The sequence below is a fragment of the Lagenorhynchus albirostris genome, chromosome 17, assembly GCF_949774975.1.
Source record: "Lagenorhynchus albirostris chromosome 17, mLagAlb1.1, whole genome shotgun sequence".
Taxonomy (NCBI): Eukaryota; Metazoa; Chordata; class Mammalia; order Artiodactyla; family Delphinidae; genus Lagenorhynchus; species Lagenorhynchus albirostris.
Genome location: NC_083111.1, coordinates 16,280,461 through 16,299,498, shown reverse-complemented (window position 1 = coordinate 16,299,498; position 19,038 = coordinate 16,280,461). Strand labels below are relative to the sequence as shown.

General features: G+C 40.2%; 1 long non-coding RNA gene and 1 pseudogene across 1 annotated transcript in view; both read left to right on the top strand.

Annotated features, from left to right (window-relative positions):
- Positions 1-19,038, top strand: part of LOC132508002 (uncharacterized) — a 429,503-nt gene that overhangs the window by 155,187 nt on the left and 255,278 nt on the right. The gene's annotated exons all lie outside the window — the stretch shown is intronic.
- Positions 99-1,591, top strand: LOC132508390 (serine hydroxymethyltransferase, mitochondrial-like; annotated as a pseudogene).

Sequence of the window (19,038 nt, the reverse complement as noted above, 5' to 3'; positions counted from 1 at the left end):
TTCGCGCATGCGCTCTCCGACCAGTCTTCTTCCAACCCCTTGTGCTCCCCGGCCGGGGTTGGTACCCGGACCTCCTGCGACCTTCATCTCGGGTTTTGATGTTGCCCTTCTCTTTGCTCTGGGCGACTTGGCCTCAGCAGAGATGTGGTCACCTGGTCAGGATGGCCATAAGGTGCCAGCACAGCGAGGCGGCCCAGACCCAGACTGGAGAAGCGACCAAGGGCTGGTCAGGCCGGGAGAGTCTATCAGACAGTGACGCTGAGATACGGGAGCTGCTACGGGGAGAGAAGGACAGGCAGTGTCGCGGCCCGGAAGCTCACTGCTCCAGAGAACTTCTGCAGCCGAGCTGCGCCGGAGGCCCTGGGGTCCTGTCTGAACAGCAATTACTCGGAGGGTTATCCTGGCAAGAGGTACTATGGAGGAGCAGAGGCAGTGGATGAAATCGAGCTGCTGTGTCAGCGCCGGGCCTTGGAGGCCTTTGACCTGGATCCTGCTCAGTGGGGAGTCAATGTCCAGCCCTACTCGGGGTCCCCAGCCAACCTGGCTGCCTACACAGCCCTTCTGCAGCCTCATGACCAAATCATGGGGGGACCCCGTGCCCGATGGGGGCCATGTCACCCATGGCTACATGTCTGATGTCAAGCGGATCTCAGCTACATCCATCTTCTTCGAGTCTATGTCCTATAAGCTGCATCCCCAAACCAGCCTCACTGACTATGACCAGCGGGCACTCGCTGCTCGGCTCTTCCGAGCTTGACTCATCAGAGCTGGTACCGGTGCCTATGCTCGCCTCATCGACTACGCCCACATGAGAGAGGCGTGTGACGAGGTCAAGGCGCACCTGCTGGCGGACGTGGCCCACATCAGTGGCCTGGTGGCTGCCAAGGTGATCCCCTCACCTTTCAAGCATGTGGATGTTGTCACCACTACCACTCACAAGACCCTTCGAGGGGCCAGGTCAGGACTCCTCTTCTAACGCAAGGGGGTGCGGGCTGTGGACCCCAAGACTGGCCAGGATATCCTTCCACGTTTGAGGACCGAATCAACTTTGCTGTGTTCCCATCCCTGCAGGGGGGCCCCCAGAACCATGCCATTGCTGCAGTGTCTGTGGCCCTAAAGCAGGCCTGCAGCCGTTCCGGGAGTACTCCCTGCAGGTTCTGAAGAACGCTTGGGCCATGGCTGATGCCCTGCTAGAGCGAGGCTACTCGCTGGTGTCTGGTGGCACTGACAACCACCTAGTGCTGGTATCCCTGCGGCCCAAGGGCCTGGATGGAGCTCGAGCTGAACGGGTGTTGGAACTCGCATCCATCACGGCCAGCAAGAACACCTGTCCTGGAGATCGAAGTGCCTGGGGGCCTGCGGCTGGTGCCCCAGCCTTGACTTCTCGATAGTTCCGTGAAGAGGACTTCCGGAAAGTTGTGGGCTTTACAGATGAAGGCATCAAATCGGCTTGGAGGTAAAGAGCAAGACCGCCAAACTCCAGGATTTCAAATCCTTCCCGCTCAAAGGCCCAGAAACAAGTCACTGGCCGGCTGGCCTCAGGCAATGGGTGGAGCAGTTTGCCAGGACCTTCCCCATGCCTGTGCACTGAAGGCACCTAAGAAATGAAGCCCACAGACTGACGTTTATTCCTCTTCCCCCTACCTGGACAAGTTGGGTGTTGGGGGTAACTGCCTATCTTCCAATTTTTTGCTGGGGGAGGGGAAGGCCGCCCACTTAGGGGCAAAGGCAGGTGTAGTTCCCCTTCCCAGAATTTGTAGCTGAGAAAGTTGCTTCTTGTCACAAGACTTAGAAGGAAGAGGCTTGGGGCTTTCTGCCCTTATCTCTCTCATTGTCTCAGTGTTATAGACTCCCTGCCCTCTCTTGGGGAGGGGGGAGTTCCCCTTGTGAGCCAGAGGAAGGAGTGGGTAGGCACCCTTCTTTCATTTTTATCTAATAAAATGCTAACCTGCAAAAAAAACCTAAAAAACAAAAACTGTATATACATATACACATACATATATATGTATATAATATATCTGTAGATCTAGATAGATACATACATATATACATACATACATATGAAGTAATAGATACACATACACATATAATATCTACCCACTTATTTATATGGAGATTTATTTTAAGGAATTGGTGCATTTGGTTTGGGGGCTGGTGAGTGTGACGTCTGCAGGGCAGCCCTGGGGGCTGGAGACCCAGGCAAGGGCTGATGCTGCAGCTTGAATCTAAAAGCAGTCTGGAGGCAGAATTCCCTCTTCCTCAAGGGAATCCAGTTGTATTTTCTTAAAGCCTTCAGCTGATTAGAAGAGCTCACTCACATTATAGAAGGTAAACTGTGTTACTCAAAGTCTTTGGATATAAATGTTAATCTCATCTAAAACATACCTTCGCAGCAGCATCTAGACTAGTGTTTGGCCAAAAGCTGGGTGTCACGGGTACCACGGTCAAGCTGGTTGACACATAAAATTAACCATCACGGGGGATTGTAATAATACTTTGTTCAGAGGGGCTTGGGAAAAGTTAAGTGTTAATGCCTAAAAAGCACTTTGCAATGGACTCTGCGTCACAAAATTTTAAGGCAAATTTGACTTATGCTTTAAGACTAAGTTTTAAAACATTCAAGAAATGTGTGTTACCTTCGGGTAGAACTCAGCATGACCACGTGACAGCGTCTGCTTCAGACTCCTTTTCAGCCACGTGGATGAGCCGCCGGCAATAAGCTTCAGAGTCCCTGGAAATTGAGAGGTGACACATTTGTAGCAAAGACATGTTTATAGGCTCATCGAATTTTTAAAATCTTACCTTCTGCTCTTGAAAAACAATATAGAACCTTTGTGGTACAGTCAGCTTTTCGTGGGTGTCTTTATACCTTGTGGCTCCAATAATTTGGAACGTGGAGTAGTAAGTTAAGGGTTCATTTAACACTGTCTTACCCAGTGCTTGCCTCAGAGTTGGAAAAGGGTACTTATAAGAATGTGGCTTCCATGTACATCTTCCTCTCTGTGGTACGAAATATGGCCTCAAAGAAAACATCGTTGTTTCCATTTCAAGGTCCTTTTGGGAGCGGAGAAACTGGGCAGTTACTGGTGGAATGCTACCTTTCCAAGATTTATGAGGAGTCGTGGAGGGCTCAGTAAACTCAGAAGGTAGCTTTTGTATCTTGCAGCACTCAAGACTGATTTAATTTCATGTCAGTCCTGGAACGGCAACCACTATATGAACTGCAGGTTTATAAATTGCTTCTTGGAGCAGCTGACCTTGCAGGTGCCGGGAGTCAAATGGAGCGGAAAAGTAGAGGAAGCTGGCAGATTGAGAATCTTGGTACACCGAGTGAGCATCCATTTCACCAAAACTGGAGTTCTCATCTGCCCCCCATTTTCACCCCAAACCCCTTCTTTCCCTTGAGTTTGTCTCCTGCCTAAAATACTCATTTTTTCCCCCCATAAGATATCAGATGGGCTAGTGAGGGAGAAACTGGATTATGCGACCATGGTAAACAGGGTCTTCTGAATTTTCAAAGATCATTTCATGAAAATTCTGCTCCTGAGCTACTCGGAATAAGTAATATAAAGCCTAATTTACATCTCCTCTCACAGTAGAATCCCTGACAGGGATGTTAAAACAAACTGATGTCACTAAGTAAAGCTAATATTCAGAAGCACTGGATTCTTACAGGAGCTAAAAGTACGGTTTGGGGTCATGGCATTGATTAAGTCAGGCCTTAAAATCAGCAAGCAACACACAATGCTATTTGAAGAAAAGCACACATATCAGGATAAATCTCCCAACAATTTTTAGTCCCATTGCAGTGGAGCGTTGTTTGTGTGGGCGGTGGCAGCCTCTTTGCCCTTTTGTCTCTTGGAATTATGCTGGACCGAGCATTTGTGGACTGTGGGGGGGCAGCCTCACCTTGGCGACAGGATGGTCACAGTAGTTTGTGAGGTATTTCCATGCTCTCAGAATGCATATCTGCAGTTAATTCTAAAAGAAAAAAAGAATACATTTCTTATAGCAGACATGTAATCTAAAATGCAGCTGTGTCAGTGACCCAGACAAGAAGTCATCCCTGCTCTCAGGAAGCTTAGTTTAGTGGGGGGGAGGCTGTAGTTAAAAATAAGTTATACAGGGCTTCCCTGGTGGTGCAGTGGTTAAGAATCCACCTGCCAGTGCAGGGGACGCGGGTTCAAGCCCTGGTCCGGGAAGATCCCACATGCCGCAGAGCAACTAAGCCCGTGTGCCACAACTACTGAAGCCTGCGCACCTAGAGCCCATGCTCTGCAACAAGAGAAGCCACTGCAATGAGAAACCCACGCACCGCAACGAAGAGAAGCCCCCGCTCGCCGCAACTAGAGAAAGCTGAAGCGCAGCAACGAAGACCCAACGCAGCCAAAAATAAATAAATAAAATAAATTTATTAAAAAAAAAACTGTTGGGCTTCCCTGGTGGCGCAGTGGTTGAGAGTCCGCCTGCCGATGCAGGGGACACGGGTTCGTGCCCCGGTCCGGGAATATCCCACATGCCGCGGAGCGGCTGGGCCCGTGAGCCATGGCCGCTGAGCCTGCGCGTCCGGAGCCTGTGCTCCGCAACGGGAGAGGTCACAACAGTGAGAGGCCCGCGTACCGCAAAAAAACCCAACAAAACTGTTGTACTACAATATACTATGTGCTGTAAAAGATATGCTGTTGTAGCCCAGAAGAGTCAGTCAGGGAAGGCTTCAAGGAGGTGGTGGCATTTGAGACGAATATTGACCGGTGAGTAGTTTCTGTTTTTTGGCTTTTTGTTTTTTCGGCTAAGCAGAGTTAGAGCCAGGGACTTCCCTGGCCGTCCAGTGGTTAAGAGTCCACGCTTCCACTGCCGGGAGCACGGGATTGATCCCTAGTAGGGGAACTAAGATCCCCCATGTCGTGCCGCGTGGCCAAATAAAATAAAATAAAATAGAGCCAGGAGGAAAAAGTCACAGAGTAGTGAAAGGGCCAGAAATGTTCCAGGAAAGGTGAGCACTTAATGTGTCTGAAGCAAAAGACATGTGATCAGTGACTCAGGAGATGAAAGGGGGAGAGCTTAGGGAGAGCCTTGTAACAGCCTAAAAGTGGAAATGTGGTCCTCGGAGAGTTCAGGAAACAGCTGTAAGAAGGAGAAGGACAGAATATGAGGGGCATTTGTGATCAGTGGAGTGTGGCGGCTGTGTGTGTGAGAGAGGGCTAAGGATACACAAATTTCTAGCTAGGAAGTCTAGTCGGGAGGTCACCCTGCCGAACTAAGTCATTGCTAAAGTAATGGGAAAGATCTGCAAGAGCAGACGCCAGTTGCTGTGGCAACCTGAATGGGAGACAGATGGGCGGTGGGAGGGTGGAAAGCTTTCCCTGAGACCGTTTAAAAGCTCCTTTCAAATTAGCGACAGGTGTGCCAGTTCAAGAAGTCACTCCAACAACATGGAAAAGAATGTGTCAGACTCCACAAGCTGAGTTAATTTTGAAAGAGACCCTTGATAATAGTTACACACTGGTTTCCATATTCAATTACATAATTTGCATTTAAATTACACGTTTCGATCTTTGACCCAAAGTAAGCTCATCTTCAAATAAACTTTAAAATATGCAATTTCATTTTAGTCTGATGAAGACTTATTTTATCTGACAAGGACCTAAGAAAAGACTAATCTGTTCAAAGTTAAAAATAGCACAGAACATTCATCTAAGAAATTCTTTACAGGAGGTACTACAATTTTTTTCTGGAATACTTTCCCTTGATCAGAGCTAATGGATCATATATGCAGTAAATTACTTCTTTCAAAGTGAAATTCCATCTAGATCAAGTTACACTCATTCTGTGTGTGCACGTGTCTACCTGTGCAAACACCCAGCCATTTCCACAGCCATTACCTGATATATCGTCAGCATCATAAACCTTATTGTCACTAATTTTACACAGCAAGAGGCAAATTTCATACAAAGTAACTTTCATCTGGCTTTTCTTTTTTGTTATATTTTAGTAATATTTCTATTGTAAGAATCTCATTTTCAAAGTGGGGAGAAAAGCAATAGTACTACATAGAACCACAAATGAACCAAATCTAACTTAATGTGGTTGATATGAACTAACTTAAATGCCTTTATTTGTGTGAACTATACAACAAATAATCCCATTTAAGGATAGTATTTAGAAAAATATACTAGTGAAAATAACCAAATGAAAATATTTGCATGTATTGGCACTTAAAAAATCAACCTGAACATTACAAAAATTAGGAAATTCCTTATAATAATACTGAGAAAAAGAAATCTCTCCTATTGTAAATGCAATTGTAAGTTTAAGACATTTAATCATACTGTATTTTAAGTAGTCATTAATAAAATTAATGTTGCTAAGGTGGTTCCTAAATACTAAGGATAGGATCAATATTTAAGTATAACCTGCTAAGTTAAAGTCAGAACATTTGGACAGTTGAAAACAGATTTGAAATATTCCCCAATTTCCAGTTATACATTGTTCTTACCTATGCATAATATATTGAAAGGGAAAGTATAACACTGGCAAAATTCCAGTCTAACAAATGAAGTAGGTTAGAAACTCAGTTTTGATGTTTTAGGAAGTCAGTATGTCTAAACAAAAGTTAAATTTCATTATTTTAGGTGTTACTTAGGTGACCTTCTTGTAAATGAAAAGGAAGAATAGAGTGCCCAGTGTAGAATGCAAATCAAATAGAAAATTTTCATACACCCATCAGATGTTTTGGAATTCTACTCACAGAATCTAGGGTTAAATACAGAAAATAAGACAGAATAATAATTCCAGAAAATATATTTGGAAAGGATCTGAATCATTTTGCATCGAAGCCTTCCAGAAAAAGAGCTTTCATAGTTTTTTGGTAACGAGTTAGACATTAACGTTCTTGCAATCATGTTTTTTGGATTTATTGAACAATTTCTGATAATATACTTTCCCCAAAATATGTTATTTTTAAGGTCTGAAGGTTAACTTTGAAAATATATTAATGTACTAATAAAGAATAAAAACTTATTATCTTAATTTATTTCTGTAAATGTCATAACAAATCACTAATCAAATATTTTTTAAAGTGTCACTTTTTTTTATTCAAACAGAAAATCACAAAAACTATAATCATCCTCATCAGTTCACTCAGTCCCATGTAATTAATTTTTTTCATCTTGATCTTTTGCTAGCACTTTTATGAATTCATCAGTTTTCCATTAGAGTTCTGAAAATACTTATTCATTCAGTTCAGCAGTATAGTCAGTTACCAGAAACCTGTACTTGTCAGAGTCTTTTCCATGAATTCCTTGAAGATGAAACCCTTTTATAGGAACATTTTTGCCAAAGCATCAGAGTACACCCAGAACTGTCTGTAAATGACAAAAGACTTAAAAATGACCATGGTTAGGGCTTCCCTGGTGGCGCAGTGGTTGAGAGTCCGCCTGCCGATGCAGGGGACACGGGTTCGTGCCCCGGTCCGGGAAGATCCCACATGCCGCAGAGCGGCTGGGCCCATGAGCCACGACCGCTGAGCCTGCGCGTCCGGAGCCTGTGCTCCACAACGGGAGAGGCCACAACAGTGAGAGGCCCGCGTACCAGAAAAAAAAAAAAAAAAAATGACCATGGTTAAAGATTTGATGAAAGTTCATAATAACTCAATTGACAAGGAAATTTAGTTATTTCTGAGATATACATTTTAAAGTAATAACTAGAATTATGACTTATAACATTATACCAGAACATATAAGAGTTTTAGAAATTTCATGTAATGTCTGAAACATTTATATTATATATAATAAGAACATATTATGTTGTTTATTGTATAAAAGTTGGAAGCTTATATCAGGTGCTATCCAATACCAGATACCTACTAAAAGTTGTTACAGTAATATATAAATTCAATGTGTGTGTAGGTAAGTTTTAAAAATTCTATGAGCATTTATTGAGTTTTCCTTATATGCCTACTGAGATAGAGGGAAAGAAAAACTACCTTTAATTAAGCTTCCTTTATATTCCATACTCTGTGTTAGAACTTTATGTCTATTTTCTCATTTAAAGATGAAAAAAGATATGAGGTAGCTATTTTTACTCTCTCAATCATGTAGCTGTTAAGTCGAGATATTATCTTTAAAAATAAGATCTGCTAAACATTTAAAGAAGAATTAATACCAAGCTTTCTCTAACTCTTCTCAAAAATTGAAGAGGAAAGGACATTTCAAACTCTTGAGGCTAGCATTACTGTGATACCAAAACCAGACAAAAGCACCAGAAAAAGAGAAAACTACTACAGACCAATATCCTTGATGAATGTAGATGCAAAAATCCTTAAGAAAATGCTAGCAAACTGAATTCAACAGCACATTAAAAGAATTATACACCATGACCAAGTGGGATTTATCCCTGGGATGCAAGGATGATTCAGCAGACAAAAATCAATTAATGAGATACACGATATTAATAAACTATAAGTCACATGATCATCTCAATATACACAGAAAAAGCATTCATCAAACTTCTAAACCCTTTAATGATAAAAAACTAGAATAGAAGGAAGAACTCAACAAAATAAAGGTATTTATGAAAAGCCCAGAGCTAACTTCATACTCAGTGGTGAAAAACTGAAAGCTTCCCTCTAAAACCAGGAATAAGGCAAGGACACACACTCTTGTTACTTGTATTCAAGATAGTACTGGAAGCCCTAAGCAGAGCAATTAGGCAAGAAAAAGAAATAAAAGGCATCCAAATTGGAAAGGAAGAAGTAAAACTGTCCCTGCTTGAGATGACATGCTCTTACATACCAAGAATCCTAAAGACGTCATGAAAAACTATTATAACTAATATTAAAAATTCAATAAAGCTTTAGGATACAAAATTAACATGCAAGAATCAGTTGCATTTCTATATACTAACAACAAAGTATTTGAAAAAGAAATTAGGAAAGGAATCCCATTTATAATAGCACCAAAAAGAATAAAAAAACTTTTGAATAAACTTAACTAAAGAGATGAAAGACTTGTACACTGGAAACTATAAAACATTACTGAAAGAAATTAAAGAAGATAAAAACAAATGGAAAGAAAGCCATGTTAATAGAATGGAAGACTTAATATTTTCAAACTGTCGTACTACTCAAAGTAATCTACAAACGTAATGCAATCCATATCAAAATTCCAATGCGTGTTTCACAGAAATAGAAAAAAACAATTCTAAAATCCATGTGGAACCACAAAAGAATATTAATAGTCAAATCAATCATGAGAAAGAACAAGAAAGGTGGAGGCATCACACTTACTAATTTTCGAGTCTATTACAAAGCTACAGTAATTAAAAGAGTATGATAATACTGACATAAAGACAGACATATAGAGCAATGGAACAGAATCAAGAGCCTAGAAATAAATCCATGCATATTCAGACAACTGATTTTTGACAAGTGTGCTAAGAATGCACAATGGAGAAAGCATATTCTCTTCAACAAATGATGCTGAGAAAACTGATATCCACATGCAAATAATGAAATTGGACCCTTATCATATGCCATACACAAAAATCAACTCAGAATGGATAGAAGATTTAAATGTAAGACTTGAAACTGTAAAATTTCTAGAAGAAAATGTAGAGGAAAATCTTCATGACATTGGTTTTGGCAGTGTTTTTATGGATTTGACATGAAAGCACAGGCATCCAAAGCAAAAACAGACATGTGGGACCACATGAAACTAAAAAGCTTCTGCACAGCAAAGGAAACAATCGACAGACAAAAAGGGAACCTACAGAATGGGAGAAAATATTTGCAAACCACATATCTGATAAGGGGTAATTTCTAAAATATGTAAGGAAATCCTATAACTTAATAGTAAAAAAAACCTAATAACCCAATTTTTAAAATGGGCTGCAGAATTGAATAGACATTTCTCCAAAGAAGACATGCAAATGAACAACAGGTATATGTAAAGATGCTCAATGTCACTAATTATTGGGGGAATACAAATCAAAAACACAACGGGGTATTACCTCACACCTGTTGGGATTGCAATTATTAAAAACAAAACAAAAGAATAACAAAAAAACACAACTCGTGTTGGTGAGGATGTGGAGAAATTGGAATCCTTGTACACTGTTGGTAGGAATGTAAAATGGTACAGCCACTAAGGAAAACTGAACGGAGGTTAGAATGGAATGGTTGTGGTCAGGGGCTGCAGAGGGGGGGAAAGGGGGGGTGATAAACCAAAGTTCTAGAGATCTGCTCTACAACATTTTACTTATCGTACAACACACCATTGTACCCTTAAAAATTGTTAAGAGGGTAGGTCTCATTTCTTAAAGAAGACATACAGATGGCCAATAGACACATGAAAAGATGCTCGTTATCACTGATTACTGGAAAAATGCAAATCAAAACTACAACGAGGTACCACCTCACACCAATCAGAATGGCCATCCTTAAAAAGTCCACAAACAATAAACTCTGGAGAGGGTGTGGAGAAAAGGAACCCTCCTACACTGTTGGTGGGAATGTAAATTGGTGCAGCCACTATGGAGAACAGTATGGAGGTTCCTCAAAAAACTAAAAATAGAGTTGCCATATGATCCAGCAATCCCACTCCTGAGCAGAACATATATCCAGACAAAACTATAATTCAAAAAGATACACGCACCCCAATGTTCAGAGCAGCACTGTTTACAATAGCCAAGACATGGAAACAACCCAAATGTCTATCAACAGATGAATGGGTAAAGAAGATGTGGTAGATATATACAATGGAATACTACTTAACCATATAAAAGAATGAAATAATGCCGTTTGCAGCAACATGGATGGACCTAGAGCTTATCATACTAAGTGGAGTCAGTCAGAAAGAGAAAGACAAATACCATATGGTATCACCTATATGTGGAATCTAAAATATGGCACAAATGAACTTATTTACAAGTCAGAAACAGACTCACAGACATAGCGAACAGACTTGTGTTGCCAAGGGGGAGGGGAGCGGGGGAGAGATGGATTGGGAGTTTGGGGTTAACAGATGCAAAGTATTATATACAGAATGGATAAAAAACAAGGTCCTACTGTATAGCACAGGGAACTATATTCAATATCCTGTGAGAAACCAAAATGGAAAAGAATATGAAAAAGAACTTTAAAAACTGAAAAAAAAAAGAGGGTAGGTCTCATGCTGTGTTCTTGTCACAATAAAATAAAATTAAATTTAAAAATAAATAAAAACAAAAGAAAGGAAGAAGGAAAGAGAGAAAGAAAGAAAAAGAAAGGAAGGAAAAAAAGGAGGAAAACCCACAAACAAAAAACTCCCTAAGGTCAGTTTGACTCTAAAGCACATGATTTGCCTTTTTGTTTCCTTAATTGTTTTAAGCATTCAGAAAAGTATATAAAATAATATAATGGACCCTGTTTTATTACCATCCCCCATTAGCAAATATTAACATGTAATCATACTGGCTTTACATTCTTTAGAGAAATCAAACAAAAAAAAATAGTCAAATCCCTACCTAGTCTACACTGTTCCTTTCTCTCGGTACCCAGGGACACTACTGGCCTGTGGTGGATGTCAGTCCTTCCCTTGTATGTTGCTATACTTTTATTACCTATATTTTCAAAACTGTTGTCACAATTGGGACTTTATTTTCCTCAGCTTTAGAGATTCATCACTCTTTACAAATGCAGTGTTTTGCTCATCTATTTAGCTGCTCTATTGTATTCCATTGTATGAATATTATCCTCTTTTGAGATACATTAAAACTGTTCTCAGTATTTTGCTGAAGAACAATACTATAATGAACATCCTCACACATGTCTTTGTGTTCACATGTGTGACCGTTTCTCTGGGACATATGTATAGAAATAATTTGCTAGTTCACAGGATATTAACTTTCTTGCCAGAGTGATGGCTTTAATCATTGAGACTGTGCTTGATTTATGGAAGGTAGATCACAGGGTGCTCATAAAACCAATGATGAAGAGAAAATTGAGGAGTCAGTTTGCTTCTTTGGTGTGCATGTAAGGCAATTCAGTAAAGTTATCTTCCAAAAGAGTGAAATGATACTCATTGGGCCTAGGGGCTGACCTCAGGAAAGGCCAGGAGGATAAGGTTGTGAGTTAGGCAGTGATCTTACAGGCTACTTTGTCCAAAAGGGCCTGGAGGCTCTAAGGGCTGAGGGGACCATAGGACAAGTGAGATTGAGGGTGTCCTGAGTGGGGCAGAGGTATTGTACTAGCACCAACAGCAGTGCAGGGCAGCAGGTAGACTCAGCAGATGGGATATTTCTAGAATCTATATTGTCTTCTCTTCTCAATTCCTAGCACCATCCCCTAGTTCAGCTTTTTAGAGTCTATTCCTGGACTAATGCAATGTTTCCTTACTGGTCACTGACCTCTCCAAATTATTTTCCACATATTGGCAAGACAGTCTTAAAGAATAGCTTTACTTCATTGTTCAAACCATCCAGTAACTTACCATTACTACCTGAATCAATTACAAATAGAGTTTGGTTTAATATTCAGGGGCTTTTAAAGTTTGGCTTCAGCCTACATTCCCAGGCATTGTTCCTTGTTATTCTTTTTATTTTAAATTAATATTTAAAATTTTATTCAATTGTATTTTTTCATGGTTTTGAGAATCAAGTCGCTCCATAAGATTTGCTACAAAAATAACAGTCCCTCGTCTCCCAGGTATGTGCTTCCTCAATTTTAGTGGATATTCCTAAATTGCTCTGCAAAGTGATTGTACTAATTTATATTCCCACAAGCAGTATACGAGCTCCCATTTCCCACTTCCTCACCAACACTTAGTATTACCAGAATATCTGCCAACTGGTAGGTGTGAAAACTTATCATATTGCTAGTTCATGGTGAGCATATCTTAATATGTTTATAGGTCACTAAATAACAATCCATTGACCATCTTCCAACTGGGTTGGGGGACTTTTACAATACATTCTTTATATGAATTCCTTTTTGCTAATTACGTTGCATATCCTCTCCCAGTTTGTAACTTGTGTATGTTTGTTTGTTTATAGGGGATATTTTCATTTAATCAGTTTTCTAAAAATAATAATTTAATAAATTTTATTAATCTGTTCTTTTATGTTTTGTTCATTTAATGTTGTGTTCAAGAAATCTTTCTTTATCCTAATGTCATAAATAAATTGAACTAGATTTTCTTTCAGAAGTCTTCAAGTTTACTTTTCAAGTTGAATCTCTGAAACCATTTGGAGTTTATTTTTGTGGGTAGTGTGAATTTGGGACCTCATTTTATTTTTTCCATATCATAAACAATTCCCCCCAATTTTTATCTTAATAGGCCATCGTTTTTCCTCTTAATTTATAATGTAATATCCCAATTAATTGTTAATGTGCTAACTTACTTTAATAGAGTTTCTAATGGTAACTCATTTTTGCATTCTTAGGCTAAATAATAATTGGTTCTGATATATTTTTCTAGCATATTGGCGGGTCCAATATGCAAATATTTTATTTGCAATTTCTTCTATATTCAAAACTAAGATTTCAATTATGATTTTTTTTATTGACTCATGAATTACAAGGTCTTTAATACTCCAAAAGTATGTAGAGGATATCTTTTGATTAATTATTGCTAATTTAACTGCATTCTACTCAGAGGATAGTCTCTCTCGTGTACAAAAATTCTTTGATACTTGTTGAGATTCACTTTGTGCTTTAGTATGTGAAATATTTTAGTTAATGGTGCATTTGCCCCAACACAACATTCTACTAAAAGAGATCTGTATGGATACATACATATTTGTGCAAGTGTAAACAACATATACATATGTTTTTATGAGGTCTCAAGCCTTGGGCATCATCCCTAACCTCAGGCTCTGTAATACTAATTGTTGAAAAACAAATTGCAAAAAGATACTACTTCTGTCTAGATGCTCAGGTCCCAATGTTGAGAGTGCAGTGCATTAAGAAAATGGCACAACTTGAAGAAAACACAATTACCTAAGAGAGAAAAATGACTGACACAAATACTGCACCTAATATTGACCAGAGACCTAACATATGGTGTAGGTCTATTGGAAACTTCTGTCCGGCTCTAGGGGTTTATGATATCTCTGTTTTTCTTACTCAAAATATCATGCAACAGCATCTGAAACGTATTTTCTGTTATTTTGATTTTATTAGAAAACAGCTGTTCACTACTTTTTAATAATAATACTAGCATATCAAAATTCTGTTGTTAGGTCCTCTAAATAACATTTTATCAGTAAGCTATTTTCTTATTTCCTTTAGAAAATTCCTTTGAATGAATGGACATTAGAAATCAGTCAAAATCAAATCTAAACTACTACTGAAGAAGAAATATTGATACAAATGTCCAGCAAAGTGATAGTTTTCGTTCATCAGCAAGTCAAAGGTAACAAAGGCCAATAATATTCAGTATCAGCTAGTGTGTGGAGAAATGGTTGTGCTTCCTCCCTGCTGTCGAGAGAGGATACTGTAAATCCTCTGATGAAGGACTTTTGCTTATGTTTGGCTGTTGGCCATCCACTCTGCTCTTTATCTCAAACTGCCTCTGAGAGGAGCTCCTCGTGTGTGTGGGTTTGGCAGCAGCTCCTGGGAGGCTGTCTGGTGGAGTGGTCAAAGGCATGCGGACCACCCTGCGTTTGGCCCTTGACTTTGCCATTTACTCTACCATCTTAGGAAAGATGCATAACTTCCCTGAAACTCAGTATTAGCAGTTATTGATATCAATGCGTGAATCCTTGTTACATTTGTTCCAACGGGACAGCTACCTGAGGTCAGTTTTGAACTGAAACTTGGAAAAGCAAGCAGAAGAATGGGTCTGATACGTAGGAAACTGATATCTAGTGCATCCCTCCCGTGTGCAGGTACTCTCAGGTACTTCACAAACATCATCTCATTTTAACCCCCATGACCATTGCATAAGTGAGCGGCTTGCGGGATCTTACTTCGCCGACAAGGGATTGAACCCTAGGCCCATGGCAGTGAAAGTGCTAAGTCCTAACCAATAGACCACCAGGAAATTCCCAAGGATGCCCCTTTTATAGATGAAGAAAGAATCATTCCCAATGTTACATAATATTTACCTAGCAGAGCCAAGATTTAAACTGAGATCTGTCTGAAACTCGAATCCATGCTTTTAACCACTACTTAACTCTGCTTCTCAGGGCTCCAGAAAGAGTGAGGGGAAGCCATGAGAACACGAGATAACTCAGGGAATCCAGAGACCTGTGTCAGGGGAGAAGGCTGAAAGTCCAGTTGATCCTGATGGCTGGATAACTGGCCCAGCCACCTAGTTCACCATAGAACCACGATTCCAGACAGCAGATCAGGAGTGGTGGAGGAATCATTTCCAGGTGCTTCTGAGAATAAATAAAATCAGTAATAAAAAAAATCCTTACCAGAAAGTAATGGGATTATCTGAAGTGGCCTGCTTTCTTTCTAAGAAAGAATCAGAGGGATATGTCACTTAAAAATGCCATCTAATCTCAGAAGGAATAGTTGGTCATTTGGAAATAATATTAATCTCAAAAGAGACTGAGATCATTGGTTACATGCAAAATATTTGGAATCAAACTTAGAATGATTTGCTATACTTGAAACAGATGAAGCAGAAACTATTCACAATTTGAGTCCAGTCAATATTTAGAATCCCCCTCCCAGGTCAGCTTTCTATTTGAGAACAAGGATGAACACCCTGAGGGCAAAAACAGGGTTTCAGGGCTTGCCTGGTGGCGCAGTGGTTGAGAGTCCGCCTGCCGATGCATGGGACACGGGTTCGTGCCCCGGTCCGGGACGATCCCACATGCCGCGGAGCGGCTGGGCCCGTGAGCCATGGCCGCTGAGCCTGCGCATCCGGAGCCTGTGCTCCGCAACGGGAGAGGCCACAACAGTGAAAGGCCCGAGTACCGCAAAAAAAACAACAAAAAAACAACAACAAAAAAACCAGGGTTTCAATCATTACATCAATACCACACATTCTAACAAGAACATATTTTTTAACAACTTCAACTTTCATTCACCAAGAAAAGGACTAGACTTATATATCAGGTGAACATATTAAAGATCCGGAAGTCTTAAAACATCTCTCACTTTATGGGAATTCTCGTGATGTCTTCACTGTCACCTGGGTATTCTAGTTTTGCTGCTACCAGTTACTGGAAAGGTGTGATACATAGTGCAAACAATGATCTGAAATATATAACCCAGCAGATTCAGCTACAAGGAAACAACTGATAACTCTGGATACCAATAATCTACAAATAAAAGAAACAAGACTTTATAACAACAAAAAAATTCAGTAACTATTAAAAAAAGGACTCATTCACTGGAACAAATTAATCAAATTCATAATAAACCTGATGTCTTAGTCAGTGTTAAAGAGAAAACCACAGGTCCAAAATGACATCATTTGTGCTAAAGCCCATGATACCAAACCTAGACTTAATAACTGACTTAATTGCAGCTGTGACCTTCCCCAGAAATGTAATCTTAATCAATGAGTCTGGAATTTTCTGGTCAAACACCAGTAAGGTAATCTATCAGATAGGCTGTCTTCATCCCCCTCAGGAGGATGCATCTGCATGAAAAAACCCTTGCAGTTCCCTTCCCCCCAAAAAGAAGGTGTCCTGGCCTAAAAGTAATCCTTTCTTTGCTTTTGCTAATAGCTCCCTTACCCACCCTTCTTCCTGTAAAAGCCTTCCATTTTGTATAACTCCTTGGAGCACCTTTCCAGTTGCTAGACGGGATGCTGCCTGATTCACAAATCTAAGGACAATTAGATCTTTCTATTCTTTCTATTGGCTGAATTTTGTTTTGTTCTGTTTTTTTACATATTTGGTAGCAGTGATGGGATTGAAGTGAGTTTCCAGTGGCACTTGGGGGCAACCAGATACATAGGCATGGTGCCCAGAGAACCTTTTTGAGTTCACTCTTTTTCCCACCATTTCCTAGGGCCATGTTAAGTTCCTCTTGGTTGAGCTCCACTCTTTTTTTTTTAACTTTTAATTTTTTAAAAATTTTTATTTATTTTTGGCTGCTTTGGGTCTTCATTGCTGCATGCAGGCTTTTCTCTAGTTGCGGTGAGCGGGGGCTACTCTTTGTTGCGGTGCGCGGGCTTCTCATTGTGGTGGCTTCTCTTGCTGTGGAACACAGGATCCAGGCACGCAGGCTTCAGGAGTTGTGGCACACAGGCTCAGCAGTTGTGGCTCACAGGCTCTAGAGCGCAGGCTCAGTAGTTGTGGTGCACGGGCTTAGTTGCTCCGCGGCATGTGGGATCTTCCCGAACCAGGGCTCGAATCCGTGTCCCCTGCATTGGCAGGCAGATTCTTAACCACTGCACCACCAGGGAAGTCCCGAGCTCCACTCTTTTTGTATTCAAGCTCCCAACCTAATTGGCTTTCCTTTACACGGCAGGTCAGCTTAATCTAGTAGTGGATTCTGTCTGGAGCTCAGCTGAGCTGGCAGCCAGCTCTGCCCAGAGCCAAGTCCCTAGCCTTTCAGAGCACAATTCCCAGGATTCAGTAATATCTTTTGGTTATTGCCAGTAGTGGAAAACCCCAGCCCTTGATTCTGTTCCCAGATTCCATGATGGGAACTGCTGATGGTTTAGGCTGCAATTCCCCATTTGTTTGGAATCCTTCCCCAAATTCCACGTAGGGAACTGTCAAAAGACAGGATGCAGTAACATCTCTAGTTACTGCTGACATATTAAGGTGCACATGTTTGCCTTATTTTGTGTAGAAGCTTGTTTTATGTCCTGAGAGCTTGGTTTTGTAGCCATCATGTTGGGGGCTCCAATATATGATCAAATAGAAATGTGATTTGCACCCCATTTGCAGCTAGACATGGCTGCAATATGGGCTAAACTCTATTGGTGGCCAAGAACCTACCAAACTGCTACCAGCACTCAGGGGAATTACAATGGTCCTATGGGGAACATTCCAAACCAATAAGATCATTTAAAAAGTACACTTTAAAGCCAAGGCTATGCAAAAGCCTACAAAAGATTTCAAAATTCCAAAATATCAATAGCTTCATTGAAAGATTCTGTGCAAAAAGCTGATACAAAATTAAAGATACAAGAGGTACCAGTACCAAATGTAAAATAGATAGCTAGTGGGAAGCAGCCGCATAGCACAGGGAGATCAGCTCGGTGCTTTGTGACCACCTAGAGAGGTGGGATAGGGAGGGTGGGAGAGAGACGCAAGAGGGAGGAGATATGGGGATATATGTATACGTATAGCTGATTCACTTTGTTATACAGCAGAAACTAACACACCATTGTAAAGCAATTATACTCCAATAAAGATGTTAAAAAAAAATCACTACACAAAGATCACTAAATTACTAACCAATCAACTGAGAAAATTACACAAAATGTTAAATTGACTCTAATTCATCCATTTTATTTGTATCGAATGAATATTCCTTTTTCTTATTTCATGCTATAATACAGACAAATCATAATATGCTTTAATGAGCACAAACTCTATGCTAAATATAATAAATAACAAAAACTAAAACAATATTTCTTGTTGGTCTCCAAATCAAAAATCCTAATTTGACAAACACATTTTAATGTAAAGGATGAAGTTCCAAAGTGATTTAATGAAAATAAATCATGCATTAAACCCTAACACCTTAATTATTTCTTAGACCCAACTGGAAAATAACTTTAGTTTAAAACCAACAGTTATCTTGTATCTCTTTGTCTAATCAATAAACATGATTTTTCAATACAAAAAAAAAAAAGATACAAGAGGTACCTAAAGCAAAAAGATTACTGACATTTCTATTGCTTCCTTCTTTCCTTTTTCACCTGAGAGCTCATTCACGTTTTACTAACTCTGAGCTGCCTTTCCACTCTGAAGAGAATATTAGGCAGTTACCATTTATAATAAAACTACCCAAGGTTACTGATGAACTGCCTCACAGAGAATTTCCTAAACCTAGGGAGGAACCCCAAAAGGTTTTGAAGAATTTAGACTTGTTTTCAGGGCCTATGACCCTGGGATGCCAGATCTGTATCAGCTTGTATA